General features: G+C 44.0%; 1 protein-coding gene across 14 annotated transcripts in view; it reads right to left on the reverse strand.

The window, feature by feature from the left end:
- The window catches only part of LOC135220022 (uncharacterized), an 875,986-nt gene that overhangs the window by 265,989 nt on the left and 586,165 nt on the right, over window positions 1-23,832 (reverse strand). Inside the window, exon 1 of one of the 14 annotated variants that reach the window (XM_064257327.1) lies at window positions 9,584-9,660. The exons of the other annotated variants lie outside the window; for them this stretch is intronic. The gene's annotated coding sequence lies outside the window, so the exon portion shown is untranslated. Of the gene's footprint in view, window positions 1-9,583; window positions 9,661-23,832 lie in introns of those variants that run through there. 14 annotated transcript variants of the gene reach the window in all.

Raw genomic sequence — 23,832 nt, forward strand, 5'->3', positions numbered from 1 at the left:
GCCGAAATCTGTGCCTGAAGACTAGCCAACACCCTTGCAGGAGATTTCCAAGTCTTGAACAGGTGACGAGGCTCGATCTCTGCTCGGGGAACGATACTCAAGAGATCTCTTCCGTTTCTTCGCTTCCACCTCAGGCTCTTCCGAAAAACTTCAGGGCTGGAGGGAAGGGCACAGGGAGTGTTCCAGGCTCTCTTCGAAGGGCGCGAGGCTTCCGAAGAGCTCCATCCTCCTTTAGGAGAGGGCGAAGGCGAAGACGAGAAGCATTTGCGCAAGACTTCTCTCTTGGCGCGATCCAAGGTAGCCTGGGAACGAGCAACAGGCGCTACCGAGGGGACGCCTGACCGGTGGGGATGCTCCCTAACCTTCCTGCGGCTTTCGACTTTCCTCCTCCACTGGGACTGGGAGTCTGGAAGAGGTCTAGGCCTGGAAGCATTAGGGAGCCGATCAGACGCACCCTCCACTGCACTGGGATCACTGCATAATTCACTATTAGAATCACTCTTACCTTCCAAATGTTTAATTTTCATCTCCATGCTGCGAATGGTGGCTTTCATGGAAGCCACTTCCGAAGGCGCATCTTCGGCTTCGATGCAGGGAGCAGGAGCTGAAACTGACAAAGGAGCTACTTCTAAAATAGGATTATCTACATCCAACTCGCTAATACGAGATCTACTACTGCTCCTAGAAGAAGCTTTCCTAACTTTATCTTTTTCAAGCTTCCTCAAGTAGGAAGACAAAGACTTCCATTCATCTTCATTCAGCTTTTCACATTCGTTACAAGGGTTATTAAAGGTGCATTCACCTCTACACTTCAAACATACTGTGTGAGGGTCTACCGCAGCTTTCGGTAGCCTCACCTTACACTCAGTCATACAACAAACTCTGAACATAGCAGTTTTCTTAGTATCAACATCAGACATCATGGATCCAAAGAATAATCCAAAGAAAAGTCAAATAACGGTCCACAAATCGCGAATGCCAGGCCAAAAGATCAGGTACTTCACCAAAGTCCGTAGAAACAATCCAGGGCACAAAAAACGAGAAAAGAATCCAACTGTCAAGAGGTACCGACAACAGGTGTGGTCGACACCGACGACAGAAAAAAATCTGGCAAGAAAGGTATGTTGGTTCATACACGCTTCCCAGCGGCGGGTAAGGTAGATCACCTGACCTACCTGTCGCGTTTGCCGCGAGTTTTGAATTCTGTCGTGACGTCAGAGACGTAAGCTAAGTATATGTCTGACAGGAAAGTTCATGTACAAAAAAGGGATTTTGACGTAAGGAAAAATCTATTTCTGGGCGATTCGTTGGCGTCGTCGCCAGCGAAATATCCTTTAATCTATTATTTCTAGGGTAAATGTACTAACACATACCAGAGAATAAATAAAATAAAGAAAAAGGTCAGTATAACTGACTCGCTCACCCTCCAAGAGGGTGTCGGTATGAACACTAGGCGAGTGAGACCACTACCACGAGCCAAATACCAATAGAAATCTCCCACAACAAAAAACCCTCCATGAGGAGAGCCGACCCACAGAGTGAGCAGCTCGTACTACTACTACTCCATCCCATGCTGCCGACTGCTGCGCCTCTGGTGGCCTCCTGAAGTTAGCAGACAATCTTGGGCGAAGGGATGGGTAGGTGGGATTTCGCTGGCGACACGAGCCAATCGCCCAGAAATAGATTTTTCCTTACGTCAAAAATCCCTTTTCTGGGCTCAGCTCGTGTCGCTGCGCTAAATCGTACCAGAGAAATAGCACAAGATTGTAAACAAAAGTAATAAAATAAATCAGAATAGGTCTCAAATAAAAAATAAAGTAAATATAAAAAGGAATATAATTGCTAAAAAGATACAAATACACAGTGATACAAAATAGAAAATATGCTTAAATTACCCTTAATTCTAAACATGTTTCTTATCATAAGGTAATTTACATATGTACAGAGGTAAATTGGCTTACATGTAACAAAATGGTATCTGTGTAAAGGCATGTATCAAAATATAATAGCAATTAAAATAATCAAGTGAACAAATAAACAACAAGGATATATATAAGGAATGCATATGACTAATATACAAAACCCGTAACCATTATAAATGAGATGTATCCCCTAGCATAAAAATAAGGGGGTAACATCCATGAGATCAAAATCCATAATCATCTGTGAGTGTCCCTAGCAAAAAATAAGGGGCACACACTACATCATCATAAAAGCAGCTAAGACACCAGGGAATGAATGTAAATGAACACGGTAGGAATAGACGAACTGTTGGGTGAAGCAGGTAGAAAGGAGGACTGAATCTTCACTACAAAATTAACTAGAATCAGGGGAAAACTATGTTTCCCGCTGCTACTGCTGAAAATTTCAGAGCTTCCAAGGACTTAAGGTAATGGCGTTTGAACACTGTCGGCGATTTCCATCCGGTATACTTTTTCAACTCATCGAAGTTCATGTGTTGGAAATAATTAATTGAGGTGGCTACTGCCCTGACATCATGTGCTTTCGGGAAAGAGTCAGGATTGGCTTGCTTAATAAAGTACAGGATTTGTTGCCTGATGCCTTTAATGGATAAAGTTCCACCTTTTTCCCTCTTAAAGAGGGGACCCGATGAGGATGAGGAGGTCCTGGACAGAAAGGCTCGTAAGGTTGTAACTGGGCAAAGAGATACATCTTGTGGAAGGGGTAGTACCTTCCAAGGTTCCCACCTCATCAAAGGATCTTCGTTCTTTGCTAAAAAGCTACGTTCCGGAGAAAGTAGTACTTCCCCTGTGGGAAGGAATTGAATATGATCCGGATCTCTGGATAAAGCCGACAGTTCTGAAATTCTTGCTCCTGAAGCTAAGCTTAATAAAAACAGGGTTTTCCTTAAGAGCATTATAAAACGAGCATGTGTCATTATCGGTTTCTGAAGCCAGTTTTAGAACATCGTTTAAGAACCATGAAACTGACGTAGGCCTTACAGAAGGTCTAAGTCTAGCACATGCCTTAGGAATAGACGAGAAGTAGGATCCGTCAAGTCTATGTTGAACCCAAATGAAATATCTTTTCAAGGCTGACTTGTTTGTCGTAATCGTGCTAGCTGCTAAACCTTTTTCAAATAAGGATCTGAAAAAAGGATATAGCTGAATTAACTGTCATGATTCTAATATCAGATTCTCTCAGGAAGATTGCTAACTTTTTGACAGCAGCATCATACTGTCTCAAAGTTGAACTCCCTTTTATCGGATTCCAAGAAGAGAATATTCTGAGGGTCAATATTCGCATCTCTTTTTGCCGCAAACTTCATGAAAATCCATAAAGTTAGGGTTTTGAGAATCCCTGAGGAAGCGAACACAGTCTTCGTTTGTTTGTACTGACTGGGAGAGCCTGGGATTGGGATCCGAAGAGGACGAAGGCCCAGCTCCAGAATTAGGGGATACCAATTGCTCTTCGGCCAGTCTGGGGCTACTAGAGCCACTTGACCCTTGAACGTCCTGAGTTTGTTTAAAACTTTCATAAGAAGATTCACTGGGGGAAAGACATAAATCTTCTTCCAGTTGTTCCAGTCTAGAGCCAGGGCATCTGTGGCATAGGCCAGAGGTCCAGGTTGGGGGCTACATAACAGGGGAGTTTGTGATTCGCTTGAGATGCGAAGAGATCCACCTGTAGCCCTGGGACTCTTTGAAGGATCCATTGGAACGAACTGTTGTCCAGTGACCATTCCGACTCTAGGGGTACTGATCGGGATAACGCGTCTGCTATGACGTTTCTCACTCCAGCTATGTGAGTGAGGAAGAGATGCCAACTGAACTTGTCTGCCAGGGAGAAGATGGCTACCATCACATGATTTAGATGACGTGACTTGGAGCTCCTCTGTTTGATACAATGTACTACCACTGCGCTGTCCAGAACTAGCTTTATGTGGGAGTACTTTGGTGGGCGCAACCTTTTAGAGTCAAGAACACTGCCATTGCCTCCAGTACGTTTATATGGAACTGACTGAACTGAGGTGACCAAGTTCCTTGAACCTTTTGGACCTGGGAATACCCTCCCCAACCGCTTAAGGACGCGTCTGTGTGGATGGTAATCCCTGGGTGGAGGGAACTGAAGGGGTACTGACACTGACAAATTCTTGACTTTCGCCCACCGGCCAAAGTCGATTCTTTAGAATCAGAGGGGATGAGGATAGTTTGTCCCTGGACCTGACATTTGCTCGTGAGCGCCAGATTCTGGTTAGGTCTTTCAGTTTGGCTTTCATTAAGACGTTCGTCACTGATGCAAAACTGGAGAGAACCCAGGATCCTCTCCTGAGCTCTCCTTGACGCCAGCTTGTGACTTAGAAATTGCTTGACTGACTTCGCTATTTCTTTCCTTTTGGTTGATGGAATCGGACAGAGTATGGGAGGATAGATTCCATTGAATGCCCAGCCACTGAAAGTCTGACTCTGGAGTGAGTCTTGACTTGGTCCTGTTTATCTTGAAGCCTAGATATTCCAGGAACTGAATCACTTTCAGTGTAGCTCTGTTGCATTCCTCGACTGTTGAAGCCCAGATCAACCAATCGTCGAGATACGCTACTACCATAATCCCTTTGTGATCTGAGTTGTTGCACTACCACTTCCGCTAGTTTCGTGAACACCCTGGGTGCCACGTTGAGTCCGAAGGGAACTACCTTGAAGGAGAATGCCTGGGCTCCTATCTTGAAACCCAGATATGGACGGAAGTGTCTTGCATAGGGATATGATAGTAGGCGTCTGTAAGATCGATAGAGGTGGTGACGGCCCCACGGGTAAGTAAGGTCCGCACCTGTGATATCGTGAGCATCTTGAACTTGTCGCAGCGGATGCTAAGTTTAAGCGGGACAAGTCTAGATTACCCTTCTTTTTTGTGAGCCTTTCTTTGGCACGCTGAAACAAGCGACCTTGAAATTTTATCTCTTGACTCTCGCTATAGCTCCTTTCTGAAGGAGGTCCTCTGCGTACTCTGTCAATTCCTTGGAAGGAAGTTGACGGAAAGGTCTGGATGGAGTTGGTTCGTCAACCAGCTCCAACCCAGGCCTGCCTTTTGACACTATGCTCTGAGCCATCTGCTGAAGTTCCACCGGTGGCGAAAGTGAAAACAGCCTCCCTCCTACCTGAAGTTCTTCATTGTTCTGGTAACCGCCTCGGCCTCCTCTGAAGCTTTGTTTCCCCTGTTAAAGGGGGGCCTCCCGATCCTCTCCCGCGAAAGGAACCGCTTACCCTCTGCCTCCCTTACCCGAGCGGTCATACTTCTGTGAAGCTTGACTCTCGAAGGCTTGATTGTAAGCTGGAGAGATGGCGTAAGAGGTGGAGGGCTGAGGCTGAGGGGATATCACATAAATTGGCTGTGATTGAGCCTTAGAGGTGGAAGGTTGGGTGTTTGCACTAAGGGCACCGCTGGAACTTGCTGAGGAAAGCGTGGCTGCTTTTCAGGTAAGGATGGAAACGCCTAGGTTTCCTCTGTCCCTTACCTTTAGGTGTTAGGTCTGTCTCCTCTTAGCCGTAAGGCCCCAACGGTCCTTAAGGCTCTGGTTTCAGCCTCGTAGCCTCTGACTGGACTTCCTTCACCATAGCTTCTGGGAAGAGATCTGCTCCCCAGATGTTAGACGAGAGTAACCTATTCGGCTCATGTCGAATGGTTGCCTCTTGTAGGACATGCTTCCTACAATTCGTTTCTAGCAGTGGCAAACTCAAACATATCCGACTGTACCGTTTGAGTCAGGGCTTTGGTCATGAGCTTAAACAGCAGTTTCTGAGCCATAAGCTATGGTTGCTACCTCGGGACATAGCCTAGAGTTAATTGATCTGGCTAAAAACGCGATTTCGCGTCAAATTCAGCCTGAATAAGGCTATCTGGGAGCCTGGGTAGCTTTTCACCAAACTGCTCCATAGCACAGTCCGTTTGAGTTTGCCAGCTGAGAAGGTGTTTGGCAAGTCCTCCCCACAATTCTCCGGCTGAGGGGAGCAACGGAGATGTGGGATCTGCTTCCTTCAATTGAGGCATGGGTTCCCCCCTTCTGGGCCGCTGGGATGGTAGACCTCGCGATCTTGTTAGGAACGGGAGCGGGGTACTCTCATCCATTGTGAAAATGGTAAAGGGACTCTTGAAAGGTTGTATCCTGGTATTAGAACAATCCATGTCCTCTAAACATCTGAGCCATTCTCTCTGAGCCTGGTCTTGTGAATAGAGGACTGTCTCCTTTGGTACCCTATCATCCGAACCATGGCTGAAGCTGTAAGCCTTGCGTAGCCTATATACGGAGGCTGGAGGTCTTCCGGGAAGAACTCGAAGTCGCTCTATCCTTCGAGTTCCGAATTCCGGTATGGAAATGAGACCGTCTTGGAAGGGGGCGTATGACGCTACTCTCCATGGATTGTTCATCGAGAAACGGAGGTAGCGAGTCATACGGAGGAAGCTGAGTTCCACTCGTATTGGAAAGTGAAGGAGAGGTTAGAGGGGCTTCTCTCAGTCCGGCTATAATGGAGTCCTGGGAAGAATACCTATCCGACAGACGAGAGATCATTTGTTCCATGCTACTCTTTAGGGACCCAACCAGGTCGCCCACTTGTTGCAACAGGCCAGCATTGGAGTCCAAGGCCGGAGCTTGCTGCGGAGGTGGAGGGGTGGCTCTGAATCGGAACCAAGGGTAGCGGAACTGGTGACTCTGCCGGGGTGCGAGATCTCTCTTCTGGAGGATTACTCCTCGAGGACTTAGAGCCGGAGCTAGAAGCTTTAGACCTGTCTGCTCCGGGATTCCCAGCCGGAGGGACTTACGTGAGGAGGATGACGCCGAAGTCGACTTCTTAGACGACGACGACGTCTTAGTCAAGGATTTCACTGCTTGACCCTTGACCTTTTTAGGTCTAACCGAAGCTTCAGGAGGAGTATATAATTCATCACCTGTAAAGCCTTGGAAGGATGGAGAGGTTGCAGGAGTAGAAGAAAACAGTCACACCCAAGGGTGACCCTTGGGTGTCCACCCTACCGTTACCTCGACCAACAGGTCGTCTACACCTCTCCATAGGTTGCCACATTAATATCTAAAGGGGTCGCGACGTCCGTGGAGATATCCTGGTCTTGGTCAGTTAATGAGGCAGCCAGCTGTTGTTGGATGAAGGCGATAGTAGGGGCCGCCTCTACTGGGTCGACGTATCCTGTCGCCTTGCCTCCGGGGAAGATTAACAGCGCCAACCGCTTCTCCAAGATGTAGGGCATACCCTTGGCGGCGTTCTTCCCAAAACCGCCGACCCAGGCCCGCAGGGTTGCCAGAGCGGTATCTTTCACTGCCGGCGCCTGGAAGAGAGGGCGAAGATTAGATTTAAGAATCACTTAAAACTAAAACTTGAAAATATAACTTAAACTTAGATGCCTTAAGTTAAAGTGGATGATGAAACTTAAGCACTAAAACAGAAGCGGAGCAGCTACCGGAGATGGAATACTCACCCCTTCTAAAAGCTGGCTCACCAGATCGTAACATATGGTACACGTCTCATGGTACCAGACCTGGATGTCCCCGTGCAGAGTCGCGCATGGAGCATGGGACCGGCAAACTTCGTGTCCACATGGGTCCTGAAGTGTGGCGGCGCATTCCCGGATGCTCACAGTTGGTGGCCTGTAAGTGGAAGACACATGAGTATCTTAAAGAATAACACTTACAGGCTAAAGGACAGAAGAACTCCGTTGCATGCCGGAGCTCGGAAAAAATTTGGGATTTGGGCATAACCCCCCCTGCATCGCCTGAATAGGCTATAATCCGGAGATATCCGGTAAGACATGTAAGGGAGGGGGGGGGGAAGGTTTAAGGTACTTAAGATAAACTTATAGTTAATCTAATAACACTTAAACCTAAAACTCAAACGAACCGGAAAACAAGTCCAGTGCGTAGCGGAGTGTAGTAACTCAGCAATACGGTAAGGTTAGCAGGGACCACTGTATGTTCCGGTCCACTCTACTGGGTGGACTAACATCTTCCGCTGGATGCTAGGACTCGATCAGGAAAGGAGTCCTAGTAAGGTCGGGAAGAGCGAGGAGACATACAGGCTCGAGCGAAACCGGAGCGACAAGGAAGCAACGGATGGGGAGAGGAGCCAGTACCCCCCACCACATTACCACCGGGCCGGAACCGATGAGCCGGAGAGGTCGCGTCCAGTCTGGGTCTGTCCCGTCTCCCTGGCCCCTCCGCCTGAGGGGGAGAGAGGGAAGCATGCTCGGGTATGTGGAGCGAGCGTGGGCAGACCGACCCACCCCTCACCCCCGACTCAATGGAAGAGCGGAGGAGGGGGGAAGGGGACTGGGCAGGCGTCTGGCTGTCTCGTGATCGCGTAGTGACCACGAGACGGTAAGGACTAAAATAAGATAACTAAGCCTAGGACCAAACCAACTGATCAGAGAGATGCTTATCGGGAAGCACTGAACTGAAAAGCGGTAGCATGGAGACCCACTGGGCCAAAACCGACTGATCAGAGAGATGCTATCGGGAAGCAACCCGAACTGATGAGCGGTAGCATAGGCCTCGATGAGCCAGGACCTAGGCTAAGCCAGACGCCTAACTAACCTAACCATAACAAAATACATGGTATAATTAAATAAAATAAAAGAAAGAAAACAATATAGTAGGAGAAAAAATCCAGGAGTGTACGACTAACCCGAAGGAAAAGTTCTACCACTCAAAGCTAGTCAGAGGCCGATACTAAGAGCGGGACTAGGGTCTGGAAAGAAGAAGCCTACATAAGGTAAAAGACATGCATGCATGACAAACCTGAGTAGACAGTACCCTAAGTAAAACGGATAATTAATATAGAGCGTACATAGATAAGGGGATGTTCTAGGTATGGGAGACCGAGAACGAACCCACCACGCGGCAGAACCATGCTGCCATGCTTCCGACCCCGAGTTCGTTATTTACCTACCTAAAAAACGGCAAATACTGACTGAGGCCGGAAAGAACCACTAACCATAAATACTGAGTACTTAACTTAGCTGCTGCAAATAGCTTGCACGCTCCATTATAGATAAATCCAACGAAAGGGCACAAAAAAAAACACAGAGAGAAAAATAGCACAAGGTGGGACTCGTGTGCGCTAACTTAAAAGGATGACCACCAGAGGCGCAGCAGTCGGCAGCATGGGATGGAGTAGTAGTAGTACGAGCTGCTCACTCTGTGGGTCGGCTCTCCTCATGGAGGGTTTTTGTTGTGGGAGATTTCTATTGGTATTTGGCTCGTGGTAGTGGTCTCACTCGCCTAGTGTTCATACCGACACCCTCTTGGAGGGTGAGCGAGTCAGTTTATACTGACCTTTTTCTTTATTTATTTATTCTCTGGTATGTGTTAGTACATTTACCCTAGAAATAATAGATTAAAGGATATTCGCGCAGCGACACGAGCTGAGCCCAGAAATGGAGGTATAGAAAGAAAGAAAGAAAGAAAGTGGGGTAACGCTTACAGTGCACTGTGTGTGGTGGGATGGTGGCACTACCTTCCTATGAGGCAAATAATGGCAAGAAATGTCCCTATTAACAGAGAACAGCATCCAGAATGAAGAAGAGGTCTAGCCATTTTTTCATGTGGAAAGTCACTTACCAGTAATGCAGCAACCAAGTACGACTCACTGTAGCCTTCATGGTAGACGGTAGCGTTGCAGTGGAGGTGTGCAAGCTGGAAGTTTGAAACAAAGGACATTAATCTTACTCTTCATCTTACAGATGATCTAAAGTTTCAAATCAATTCTCAACCATAGTCGTTGTTTTACACCAAAGCTTTTGTTCCTAATTTCACCAGAAATCCAGTGTGAAATCTAATTAAATTAAAGGGGACATCAATATAAATTTAAAAACTCTAATATCTTTTTCAATCACATATAATAAATCCTATATAACAGAGACGAGTGCATTCCTGACTTAAACGAGGCGCTGGAGGTACAAAAACAGGATATTAGTGCACAAGAGGTGAGAGATGCCTTAAAATCTGTAAAAAATGGAAAAACTACTGGTGTGTGTGGGATATCCACAGAGATACTGAAAACAGGAGGACGAAGATGAGAAGGCTTAGGAGTTAGTTTAATTTTTAGCATAGTTTGGAGAACAGAGGGGTGGTAACCAAGTGATTGGAAAAAGGCAATTATGATACCAATATATAAAATAACGGAAGTAAAAGGGAGTTGTGGTAACTATCGGGGCAAAAGTTTACTGTCAGTCCCAGGGAAGATATTCATGAGAGTGATACTTAACAGAATAAGAACAATAGTAGATGAAAAACTTAGAGAACAGCAGTGAGGTTTTAGAAGTTGAAGGTCAACAGTGGATCACATTTTCACCTTTAGACAGATAATTGAGAAGAGATGGAGAAAGCGTACGATTCAGTGTGGAGGGATGGAATGTGGAGAGTGGCAGAACACTATGGTATATGTACCACTAAAAGTGATAAGGATACTAAAGAACTGGTATCAAGGTGTGTGCAGCTGTGTACAGATGGATGGACTGCAAAGTGACTGGTTTCCAGTTGGAAGTGGGCTAAGACAGGGATGTGTTATGTCACCCACCTTGTTTAATGTATATATTGACCACATAATGAGAAGAGTGATGGAGAATGAAAACATAGGAGCTAGTATTAGTGGAGAAGTTTTTATGGATTTAGACTTTGCTGATGATGCTGCATTGGTTACTGATACGTGGCTGGTGCCTGGTAGGTTATGGTAATGAGGATGGAGACAGAGGACACTGAATTTTGGTTGCTTGACCTTCAGCATAATGAAGAGGCAAGATCATGTTGTGAGTAGGGATGATGGTTGGGTGAACATGGAAAACATGTCAATTAGAGGACAGGAACTCAAGCAAGTTGAGAAGTTTGTATACTTGGGAAGGGTGGTAACAGCAGACAGGAGGCAAATTGAGGATATACAAAGAAGAAAACTAGGAGCAGCAAGAGCTTTTGAAGTTCTGAGAAGAAACGTGGGGTAAGGCATGAAATCAGCTTGAGAACTAAGACGAGAATATTTAATGCAGTAGTACTGCCAGTCCTGATGTATGGTTCGTCCACCTGGGCACTGACCAGAACAGAGGAGAGAAGGTTGGATGCTTTTGAGATGAAGCTGCTGAGAAGGATACTTGGCATCAAATGGAACGATTTTGTTAGGAATGAAGACATCAGGATGAGATTGAGGCAAATGCCAGTCAGTACCAGGCCAAAATGGTTCAGACATGAGAGAATGGATGGGAATTGAGACCCCAGGAGAGCACTGAGAGCAGTACAAATAGGAAGAAGACCACAAGGAAGGCCAAGAGCGAGGTGGATAGACAGAATGTCAGAGATCTTGAACAAGAAATCCGGAGAACCTAGAGGAAGCGAGGGAAGTGGTTCAGGATAGAGACTGATGGAGAGGAACTGTATCAGCCTTATGCCATCGGCCGGAGGCGGGAAGATAAAGTAAGTAAAGTAAAGTATAATAAAGTACGTCTTTGACTCTATACTCCCAGCACTTTCGAAGAATTTCCTAGATATAAAATGTTTAGAAAGGTTTTCCATATGGTGAAGTAATAAACTGGGATGGTTTCTGAGAAAATGTATAAAAAATTTAATGAAATATCAAATTATTTGCTGTTATTCTTGCTGAAAAGAAATTAAAAATCTTTAATGCCAAATTAATACTGACAGGTACCCTACAATTAATACAGCCTTGTTCATACACTTAAAATGACAATTTGTCCAAAATTGCATTTTGTTCCTAACTATACAAACCTGAGGTCCTTTTACAATAGGAAGGTACTAGCGGCAGCTGGATAGGTCGTAAGCTTTCGAACAAGGGGTTCGGTAGTTAACTGCTTGTCCGACAGGCGCGCGGGGGGGTCGCGCGCGACTGGTAGGTAAACAAATCACTTTTGCTTTTGGCCCAAGCAAAAACTGCAGAGTGAGGGTGGCATGAGGTGGGGCTATGTGTAAAAGGACCTCAGGTTTGTATAGTTAGGAAAAATGCAATTTTGGACAAATTGTCATTTGTTCCGACACGGCATACAAACCTTCGGTCCTTTTACAATAGGAAGACTCACTTCTTGGTGGGTGGAATCTGAGTCTTTTGTGAACAGACTGGTGTTCGCCCAACCTTGGAAGCCTCCCTGGTCGTAAGAGCGAGGGAGGGATCCAAGCCTCTGTCCGATTGATCGGGTGTGCACCGCAGGATCAATGGTCAGACCTCTGGACCAAGTACTAAGAGAGAGGCAAGCGTATCTCTTCGTACCAGCAAACAAGAACAAGTTCCTATTTGCAAGAGGCAACAACGTTATGGTTTGTCTCTTGTTGGCATCCACTTCCCCCCCTTGTAGGAGGAAGTGGTGGATATTCGCTCCCATCCCTAGTGAAAGGGATAGGATGGGGCTCTGTCGAGTAGCTCACCGGCATCTCGTCCTTATCCAGCAAGGTGATGACCGTATCCCTCTACCCACAGGTAGAGGTGTAGAAAAAGATAGGAAGAGAAGCCAGTCACTCTCTCATTCACTTATCTATTCTTACAGTCACACCAGGATCTCATGCTGTTCAGCCTGCTAGGGTCTGGGTTAGCTAGACAACGTGTTGAGCAGGCCACCACGGGTCCTAAGGAAAACGATCCAGGACCTGTGGGCAATATCCAAAAGGTAGAAGGAGGTGCCAGTGGTCTGGTTGTACCAGACCCCTGCCTTCAGTACCTGCGCCAAGGAGAAGTTCTTGTGTAACTCGAGGGGAGTGTACTTCTAGGTCATCTTGGTGCTGACGAAGAGTCTTCAACACCTCAGCCTGGGATGTCGAGTTTCTTCAGAAAGCGCGGTCGCGCTTTCACAGGACAAAGCAGCATCTCCTTCGCATCGAAGGCGGTGAAGTCCATTAGAGGGGATTGTGAAGGACTCTAACCGATCGTCAGGAACCGAAGGGTTCAGAGTCTTCGCTACGAATTCGGTACGAAATCGAGCGTCACGAATCCCCATCCCCTGTGATGCTTGACTCGCAGTTAAAGTCATGCAATTACCTCAGAGGAAAAGAAGGGAATTGTCGTATGACCTATCCCTCTTCTCGACTTCGGTGATGTCCTGTACCCATACTGGTCTATCCGTCTGCAGCGAAGTTGTTGTTCTCGGTAGTGGATAGGACACGACACTCAATGGTGGGTGTCGATGGTATGGGTACTGTGACAAGCCGTTAGGACGAAGAAAAGATTGTGTTATGGAACAACCGAACTAAGTCCACAGCGAAGGTTCGTAACAGACTTGGGCGCTCTGACAGCTGCCTACTGACTGCGTTTCGGTAGGAGGCAAGTTGTCCAAGCACCCGAGCAAGTCACGTGACCTTCGCCTTAAACAGGGTTGATGCCAAGAGACTAAACAAATAATTTGTTCGTCACCGATGCCAGAAGGCAAGGTGATGACTCTCTTAAGGCATGTGCCCAACAGGCGAAAGTCAATTGCCTTCTAGAGACCGAGGTCCTTGATGGCAAGATATCTCATAGTATAGTTGATTCTCGGGTAAGGAGAAACAACACTATGTGACGTTGAAGACGAAGGTGTACAGAAAATGCAACCTACGTCTTCACAGCTGAACCGAGAGAAGGATTCTCAAGATTCTGAACCTGTGTTACAAAGACTGAGAACGCTAACCGCTATTGATTGCTGTCGGTGAGGATCGTAGTTGCAATAAAAGCGGAGCGCTTCCAGTAACGAAGACAGGGAACTACTGCCTGAAGAACTGCTTCTCATGGGCTGAACATTTGGAAGTAGAGCTGTCAGGTCGGAGAGTAGGCGATGTCTTCTGACATATCTGTTAATTCGGGGCGAGCAATGAATTGCACACCTACGAATACAAGATATTTGAAGACAAACTCAGATGTCTGCAAAAAATCATTCGCATTATCGCAGTGCGATGCAGCGGGTTGACTAGTACAGACTCTGTTACCGTGCCGGCTAAACAGAAAGATGAAAGAGTCCAAGAGATAATCTCTGTTGAAAAAATTCCTCGCAATGTCGCAGGCGATGAAATCGAGCGTCACAGCAGTAGATGGTCCTTCATTATTGCGAGAATCCCCGTTAATCAGAGACCTAAGTCCATGATTGTTGGGCAGAGATACGGTTCGGTAGTCAATCCAACCAGGGGAGAGAGAGACGTAACCGACCGCGCATCTCCGAGACCTAGCTGATAACTGAGCCGCTATCAGGCAGTTCAATAACGCAGTAGCTCTCGTGACTCGTCATCCTGAGTTGCCAGGTAATCCATTATTCCATGAAGGAATGCGTTCTGGCTAGAACCATCGAGCATAAAGAATACGCTCGAGCAATTATATTTAACCGAAACGGATTTCGGTAAATACAAAAGCTGAATTGGTGTTGTCATGACAATACCAAGTATCTAAAATCGAAACTGATAACGCTGGGAGGTTGCAGGCAACCCCGAGTTGCAGTTCAATTAAGATACAATTCGTCTCGGTCACAAACCGTAGAGTTAACTACGGTATGCGCCTACCCCCCGGACAATTCAACTGTCAAAAGAATCATGTCGCGAGGGTATATACGTAGTATATTTGTAGGTTCTGTACCACGACCTCCATCCTAAATTCTTTTCCCCTCGAGGAATGAGAATAAGGATTGGAGATCGACCGCCTTCGTTCTCTAGTCAAGAGAGTGAAGGAGAAGTCTTTCCCAAAGGAAAAGCTTCAATGGTGAACAGAATACCGAAGACGAAAGTTCAAGCCAAACTGGAAGTTCCCGTCGTTCTTCTCTATTCCAGGTTAATCGCCCTACTGTGAGATACTCTTCTTTCAGCAGCAGTCTTCTTCCAAATGCTAGAAATTACAGGAATTCGAGCATAAGTGAGGTTCCCGATTATCGTGTAACAATTATCGGGGATTCTCGTCTCACTTTGGACCGTGGTCTCGCCTAAGTGTTTGGGAGATCGTTTTAAAAAACTCGAACACTCTGAGTGCGCTAGAAATTCCGTAGAATTCTAAGCACTCTGCGGAAACCCCCCACCGAATTCGTCAAACGATATCGGCTGGTGGTCCCTCTCGATTCCCGTAGAAATCGAGAAAGGGGCAGGATCCCTCCTCAACGACCGGGGCTTTACGTCAGGTAGGACCCGAAGGTCCCCACCTGGTAGCGCAGCCCCTAACGTGGGATCTTACAGAGAAATCTCTGTAGGATCCCTCCCCTTTCCCTCGTAGCCGTAAGGAGAGAGGGAATGGGGGAGGAATTGGATACTGACTCGCCTTCCCAGCAGAACTAGCAGTTGGAGAAGAAAAGGAGCAGCCATCGCCTTACGGCGATGGCCTTCTCAGACAGGGCCTGGGAAAAACGTTATCGTCAAGGAGAAAACGTTTTTATTTCCCGAGGAGGGTTACGAACTATACTGTAGGTAAGGGTCTGCCGCCACTGTGAACGTCGTCTGGGTGGGGCTGATCGACACCTGACAGGAGAGAGCCGATACCGTCCTCCGACTCATTCCAGTCCTCGTCGAGGTCGAAACCTCTCAGGAGGACCGAAGGGGTATTCAAATACGGTGTCCGAAGACACGTAGAAACGCCTCTGTCGCAGTAGAGGAGGTGAAGTAGCTTGTTCGACCGGCCAGAACTGAGAGAGCCTTCTTGTCCGGAGACGAGAGACTACCTGGAGGTTCAACACAGTCGGCAAGCTCCGATCGCGGCAGACCCACTCCGTCGATTTGGGTTCCCTCTCGGGCCCCCAAAACGACTCGAGCCGAGACGTGGCTCTGCTGGTGGGAGCGGCGATACTTCCATGAGGTCGTGTGCTGACGAATCAGCACCATAACCTCGGCAAAGTTCCTCTGGATCTCGGAAGTCACAGCATCTTGCAGAGTAGGACCGCTAAGCCCTTCGAACAAGAGCATATTCCGAGAACCTTCCTCCTAAGAAGGGGGAACAGCGACAGCCCTCTCGGTCTTCTCCATCCACTTGCGCATACGTCCTGGCCGGCCCAAGAACCGTGCCTGGCACGTGGGAGTCGTGGTGGGGGATCATGAGGGGCGCACCCCTCACGATCACTCCTCAATACCTCGCTCCTCCCGGTGTAACCCGAGGAGGTTGAAGGTACGGGAGAGGCAGACCTGACGCTCCCTCCTCGCTCGCTGGCAGAACCAGCAGGCTTGGAGGGCTGCAGGCGATCGTCAACCCGCGGTGGCGATCGAGCTGCAGGCCTGGTCGAACCGTCTCGCTGTGGAGAACGGTCTGGACTGGAATCACAGCGGGCCCCGGATCTCGAGTGTCAGAAGAGCTGGTGTCTGGTTGCAGTACCCGATCGCTCTCTGTGAGGTAGGCGACGGTCAGGCGACCTGCAGGCTCCACTGTCACCGTGAGGACCGGTGTCTTGTCCCTCACGGCACGTCACGGTCGCTGGTTCCAGCCGTCTGGCACCGGCGCAAAACGGGGGGACCTCTTCCCAGCCTCAGCCCTTGTGGCCGGTCGTGGACCGTCACGTCATCCCGGGAGGGTAAGCCAGCTGGTTCGCTGCGAGAGTCGAGAGCTGGATGGTGGTGAGAGTCGCGTTATCGTGATCAGGCTGTCACCCAGTATTCCTTCCGCCTCCGTGCCGTGAACCTGACGACTGAGCGGGCTCAGAGGTCTGGTTCCTGGCTGCACGGTCACTGGTAGGCGACGTACACTCGGTACCTGCCGCGAACGAGAGGCCGAGACGGACCCTGATGCAGTGGCAGAACCACCACTGACACCAGGCGAGGAAGTACCGGTGTTAGCCGGTACCCCTCTGGTCCCCGTAGTCTTCTTCCTTGTGGAAGAAGAGACGGGCCCCGCTCCCGAAGGAGCAGGAGGACCAGCGGAAGGAACCCTCCCGTCCCACCGAGGTGAGACGGGTCCCGAGAAGCTCCCGAGGGAAACTTCTTAGGAGGGAGGAGGCAACCTTCTTCTTCCTCGGCTGTGAAGCCTTAGAAGTCGAAGGGGAAGAGGCGGCAGCCGACGACAATGAAGAAGATGAAGGCGACGTTCCTCCTCCTCTTCGTCAGCTTCCTCAGGACAGACGTAAGATCTGCCATCCAGGGCGGAGCCGGGGCTGCTGTAGCCGAAGCCACAGGGCCCGGACGCACCTGTACAGACAGACCAAAGTCTGGGGTAGTACCACCACGAACAGGGACGTCAGCAGGTATGGGCATCTCAGGAACAGTAGGCACAGCCAGCACAGCATCGGCAGGGACAGCCAGCGCAGCAACGGCAGGGACAGCCAGCGCAGCAACTGCATGGACAGTCAGCACAGAATCGGCAGGTACGGCAGGCAGCACCGGAAAACAAAGGAGGTGAAGCAGCAGCCAGCAACATCCTGGTACCGGCGGCAGGTCCAGGGGCGAGCTCTAGGGCAGCGGAAGTGTGGTCGCGGCAGCGCGACAACCACGAGCGGCGGCGGCACGCCCCCCTCTCGGTACGGTGAACGGCACTTCACAGCGGCTGTAGGCAAGACTGTTACCACGTGAGGCGAGTACACCAGGTGAGGAGGGACGTCGTCACCTGGAGTCGATATCGTGGTCACCACTCCATGGGTGACCGCAGCAGGCCCAGACATAGAACCGCCGCCCCTGGACACTAGGCACGCCCTGCAAATGGAAGGACGCCCATACCTCACCAAGGTCCACCCTCGTGGCAATAGCACCTGCGGAAATAACAGTAGTAGTGATTAGTGGGGGGAAGTCCCCTCACGCGGGGGGGTGTGAGCCCCACATTCCGAACGAGCGGAAGACCCTGAATACAATTGTACATCGGGCACCGAGCGCCCTCCCCCGCGCTCGACGGATCGGGGGGCGAGGTAGAAGAACCCAGATAACCTCCCCCCCGAAGGGGAAGGGCCATCTGTGGGAGCTGAGCGGGGGGGGGGGGATTTTCGTTCCCCACCCCCGCACAGCACCCATGTACCCAACAATAATAATAAGAGCCCGAGAGCAATCGTGCCCTCGGCACCGAATGCAAGGGCATAAGGATCAATTCCCTGACTCCTACTGAGCGGAACTTGAACCAAAATAAATATTGATGCAATCAATAATAAAAGGAATAACATGAAAAAGAATCTTGCATTACGATTCACTTCACAATGAATAAGGGCTCGGAGCGAGCGCATTTGCGCCCTCGGTACCGAGCGCAAGGGTAAAAGGATCCATTCCCGATTATGAACGGAAACCTTGATCCATAATGAATTGATGCAATCAAAATATATATGAAAAATGAAAAAGAATACTGCGCTTGCGATTTCACTTCATACAAAATAAAAAGGGGAAGGATCAATTCCCGGGAAATAGCGGAAACATTGATCCAAGTAAATAATGCAATCTTGCACTTGCGATTTCACTTCATTCAAATAAAAAGAGGAAAGGATCAATTTCCGGGTAAGAGCGGAAACTGATCCAAAATGAGTATTGCTACAATCAAAATAAATATATGAAAATGAAAAAGAATACTGTACTTGCGATTCCACTTCCATACAGAATAAGTTTTCGTGCCGAGCGCATTCGCTCGGCAACGAGCATACAGGTAAAAAAAAATATAAATGAAAAGGGCACTTACTTACGATTTTCATCTACACATTTCCAACCAAAATATAAGCTCGGAGCGAGCGCTCTCCCGCCCTCGGCACCGAGCATACACAATACGAGGATCATTTCTGGGAAAAATGAATTCCCGCACTTACGCCCTTCAGTCCCGGCACTCGGGTAATCGGAGGGCGTGGAGAAACCAAGATCCTTTAATTCACAATTGAATTCAATGGAAATAAATATGAAATGATTGTACTTACAATTCAGTTCACTAGATAAATAGAAAAAGAAAAACACAACCATGCGAAAGCAACGACGATGAAGCGGGCAGAGAGCGATGATACACGTCTACACGCCAGCAGGCCGAAAGCAAAAGTGATTTGTTTACCTCCCAGTCGCGCGCGCGCGCCTGTCGGACAAGCAGTTAACTACCGAACCCCTTGTTCGAAAGCTTACGACCTATCCAGCTGCCGCTAGTACCTTTCTATTGTAAAAGGACCGAAGGTTTGTATGCCGTGTCGGAACAAGTACTTTTTCGGAGGGTGGCAAGCGTTGAATGTAGGTGGCCTGGTTGGCCTGCCGTGGTGATCTACCCTATAACCTGACTTTGGGGGCCGCGCCCTGACCTGCCCAAGAGGGGGGGCTTCTAGCCCTGGATAACCCCACACTCTCCCTAGCCCACACCTCCCCAAGATCAGCAGGAAGCAATTTATATGAGATTAAAACTCAAAACGCCTCCTTCTAGCTACCAATACCCGTTAATGATGAAATATATACTATACAGCCTAGGTAAGTAGGAGGGTAAACGATGGAAATGGGCCACATAACCAGAATACTACAACTTTGTAGTACTACTACTACCTATAGCTGGTTCACTTAAGGTAGATTCTTGGGTGAACCCTATGCCTGCGAGACGATTGTTTGGCGGTCGCTGAATGGCTGGGAGCCGCCTACATCCGGGTACCAGCCAATCAGCGGCCGCCAAACAAAGGTCTTGTAAGCATAGGGCTCATCCAAGAATCTACCTTATACCTATGAATCAGCACACTTTTAGGTAACCCATACTGTAGTACCTAACTGCTGATGGACATCAGTAACGAGCCAGCGTCCGTGGAAGTATTAGGTATATAGGTAGTAGGTATACCTAGTACCTCGAGACCTCCACTACTACTACTTACCCCTCGAAGGAAATTTCTCCTTCCAAGTCACAAATTAAGGGCCATAGTAACCTCCGAAATGTTCGGGAAGGTGGTCCCATCCTACGGTACAGACCAAGTACCCATCTGACCGTGGCGTCTGACGCCTGTAGCCTATATGCCCCTCCTCAGGAGGGCACAGGGTCACTAATCAGGGACAACGAAGGTTTTAAAAGTCGACGCGGATAAGTACCCTAGATCTACCTAATGTTCGATGGCGCCATTATATATTTGTAAGAATGACATAAAAAAGAAACCATCTCCTTACCTTCACGCACTCCAGACGTCGTTGGATCAAATGTAAACAAGTGATTATTAGTAGTAGCACAGGGCGTCCATAAAGTCCCAGTACCATTACGAGTATTTATTGATAAGAAACCATATAACAAAGAGCAATGCAGTTTTTTGGAGAATGAAGCACTCTGAATGCTGAATGTAAACTTAAAGAAATGTAATACATTATCCAAAAAACTACTTTTTGGAGACCCTATAACGTCAGTAGGTTGGACCCTTCTTTGCAACTGCTCTCTCTCTCAATTTTTCGTTCGATTTCTCCCTTCAGAAAATTGGTGATTGGACATAAATAAATAAATAAATAAATAAATAAATAAATAAATAAACAAATAAGTAAATAAATAAATAAAAATGAAATAAATAAAGAACTAAAAATAAATAAAAATAGATAATTAATAAATAAAAAATAAAAATAAATTAATAAATAAAAATAAATATATAAAACTAAATAATAAATAGAAATAAATAAAAAAAAAAAATAATAAATAAATACATAAAAATAAATTTATTAATAATATTGAATAGATAAATAAATATATAAAGATAAATGAATAATTAACAAAATAAATAAATAAATACATAAATAAATAAATAAAGATAACAAAAAAATAAACAACAATAAATAAAAATAAAAATATAAGTAAAAATAAATAAATAAAAATAAATAAATAAAGAAATAAATAAGTAAAATAAATAAGTTAATGAAAATGAATAAATAAACCAATATATAAAAATAAAAAAAATAAATAAATAAAAATAAACAAATAAAAGAGTAAATAAATAAAAACAAATGAAAATATATATATAAAATAAACAAAAAATAAATAAATAAATAAAAATAAAAACAAATAAATAATAAGAATAGATAAAAATAAATAAATAAAAATAAAGTAAAATAAATAAATACATAAAAATAAAGATAAATAAAAATGAACAAATAGATAATTAATAAAAATAAATAAAAATAAATAAATAGACAAGTAAAAAATAGATAAATAAATGAAGAATATAAATGAATCAAAATAAATAAATAGACATAAATAAAAAAATAAACTAAAAATAGTTAGATAAATAAAAGTAAATAAAATAAATAAATAAAGATTAAGTAAATAAAGAATAAATAAAAGAAAAGAAAATAAAAATAAATAAAACATATATAAAAATAAATAAATAAATATAAATAAATAACTAAATAAATAAATATATAAAAATAAAAATAAAAAGAAGATAGATAATAATAAATAAATAAAAAAATAAATAGATAGAAATGAATAAAGATAAATATAAATAAATAAGAAAAAAAATATGATATATGAAAATAAATAAAATAAATAAAATAAATAAATAAATAAAATAAATGAATATGTAAATAAATAAATGAAATGAATATAAAAATAAAAAATAATAAAAAAAAGAATAGAGAAAAATAAATGAATAATTATAAATATTAATTAATAAAAAAAAAATAAATAAAATACATAAAAATAAATAACAAATAAAAGTAAATAAGAATAATGAAATAAATAAATAAATAATAAATATAAATAGATAATTAAATAAATAAATAAATAAATGAAAAAAATAGTTAGATAATTGTAATTAAATACAGAAACAAAAATAAATAAATATTCAAAAATTAATAAATAAATAAAAGTAAATAAACAAATAAATAAATAAAACTAAATAAAAATTAATAAGAATAAAATAAATAGAAATAAATGAAAATAAAAAAAATAAAAATGACATAGAAATAAATGAATAAATAAATAGATAAATGGAACTAAATAAGAATAAATGAAAATAAAAAAATAAATAAAATATATGAAAATAAGCAAAATAATATATAAATAAAATAAATAATAATAAAGTAATAAGATAAAATAATTAATAAAATAAAAATAAATAAATAATAAAAAATTAAATAAAATAAAGAAGAATGGAAAATAAATAAAAAATAAGTAAATAAATGAAAAAATTATTAAATAAATATAATTAAAAAATAAACAAAATAAATAAATATATATAAAAAATATATAAATAAATCAAAGAATAAAAATAAATAAAATTAGATAAAAATAAATAAAAACAGAAAATAAATATAAACAATAAAAATAGATAAAAATTAATAAATAAATAAAAAATAAATAATCTAAAAAATAAATAAAAGTTAATAAAAATAAAATTAAAAATAAATAAATAAATAAATAAATGGAAATATAAGAAATAAATAAAATAAATTAATAAATAAATGGAAATAAATAAAAATAAATACAAATAAATTAGTAAATAAAAATATATGAAAAGAAATCAAATAGATAAAAATAAATAAGAAAGAGAGAGAGAGAGAGAGAGAGAGAGAGAGAGAGAGATTTTTAGGTGTCACCAGTTACGTATGAAATAATTCACATTCGTCAAAAAAAAACTCCAGCATTGGTTTGAAAAGTGTATTTGCTATCTACAAAAAGTATCTCATGGATGTAAAGAGAGTTTTTCTATATGTTAATATTAACATTCTCTCTCTCTCTCTCTCTCTCTCTCTCTCTCTGTGGACTTTCTACACCATCTTCACTAAATATCACTGTTAGCTTCAGTACACTTTCACCCGAGGTAGTAAGTAATACAGTGTCGAGACACCTTGCCACTATAGTTCTAGTCCAAATCACCATAAGTCTTCATGAACACACTATAGTTGTGTGCTGTTTTAAAGGGAGTTTGCTATGTTGCAATTCAACACTCAACCTCTATAGGTCTAGGTTTGCCAAATGGCTGCTAATTGAATGGGACCACTTGTCTGAGATTAACATCCAGATTTGAGAGAGAGAGAGAGAGAGAGAGAGAGAGAGAGGAGAGGGAGAGAGAGGGGGAGGAAGGAGAAGACGAGAGAGAGAGAGATGAGAGACAAAAGAGAGAGAGAGAGAGAGAGTCATCAAAAGCTCTCTCTCTCTCTCTCTCTCTCTCTCTCTGGGTTTTTTAAATTGACCTATTGATAAAAAATAAATAAAATATTTATTTTAAAAATATAAAAAATTTATGATTTGAAAAATAATTTATAGAATATATATATAGTCCTTTACTGTATGTATTGTGCTATAAATTGTATTAATTCAACAACAACAACAAAAAAAAAGAAGATTCCAGTCACTTAATAATATTGCTAACAGCGAAGCATAAGTTGGAGGAACCCTTTAAAATACCACATTTCTGGCGGGAAAGTGTCTCTACCCTCATTGGTTGCTGATGACATCATCAACACAGGCTGTGATTGGCTGTGTCTGATGTTGACGACGACTCCAACCAATTGTTGTCAGGTGCCACGAGCCAAAAAGATTCCAATAAGGTTTTCAAAAGTGATTTTATCTTATTTCCTTCCATTTTCATTATTCAGTTCATTCAACAGCCAAAATTGAGTGTAATTAGAACCATCTAGAGTTCGATTAGTCTCTAGCATAAGTTTAATAATGTATATATTAGTCACAAAAGTTACCAAGTACTCTATTTTTAAATTACTATGCAGAAGGTAAGAGTACAAAGTGGGAAGGTCCGGACAGTACATTTCCTGGAAAACGTAAGGGGCCCTCAGCTCCGAAAAATCACGCGGAATAGCGAGAGTTTGTTTACTATTGACACGGACTTTGGTTAAGAGATGGCGCATATTTTAGTATAGAGGTTTAATTTTGTGGTTTTCCTCATTTCCTATGTAATTGATGACGTTTGAATCGTAAGGTGTGTAGTGAATATGATAAGGAAGTGGATGATCACTTTGGGTGTGAATTTGTACTGTATGGCGAAGATGTTGTAGCTGTTACCCACCTGTAATCTCAAAGGACATAGGGCTGAGGGTGA

The sequence above is a fragment of the Macrobrachium nipponense genome, chromosome 1, assembly GCF_015104395.2.
Source record: "Macrobrachium nipponense isolate FS-2020 chromosome 1, ASM1510439v2, whole genome shotgun sequence".
Classification (NCBI taxonomy): domain Eukaryota; kingdom Metazoa; phylum Arthropoda; class Malacostraca; order Decapoda; family Palaemonidae; genus Macrobrachium; species Macrobrachium nipponense.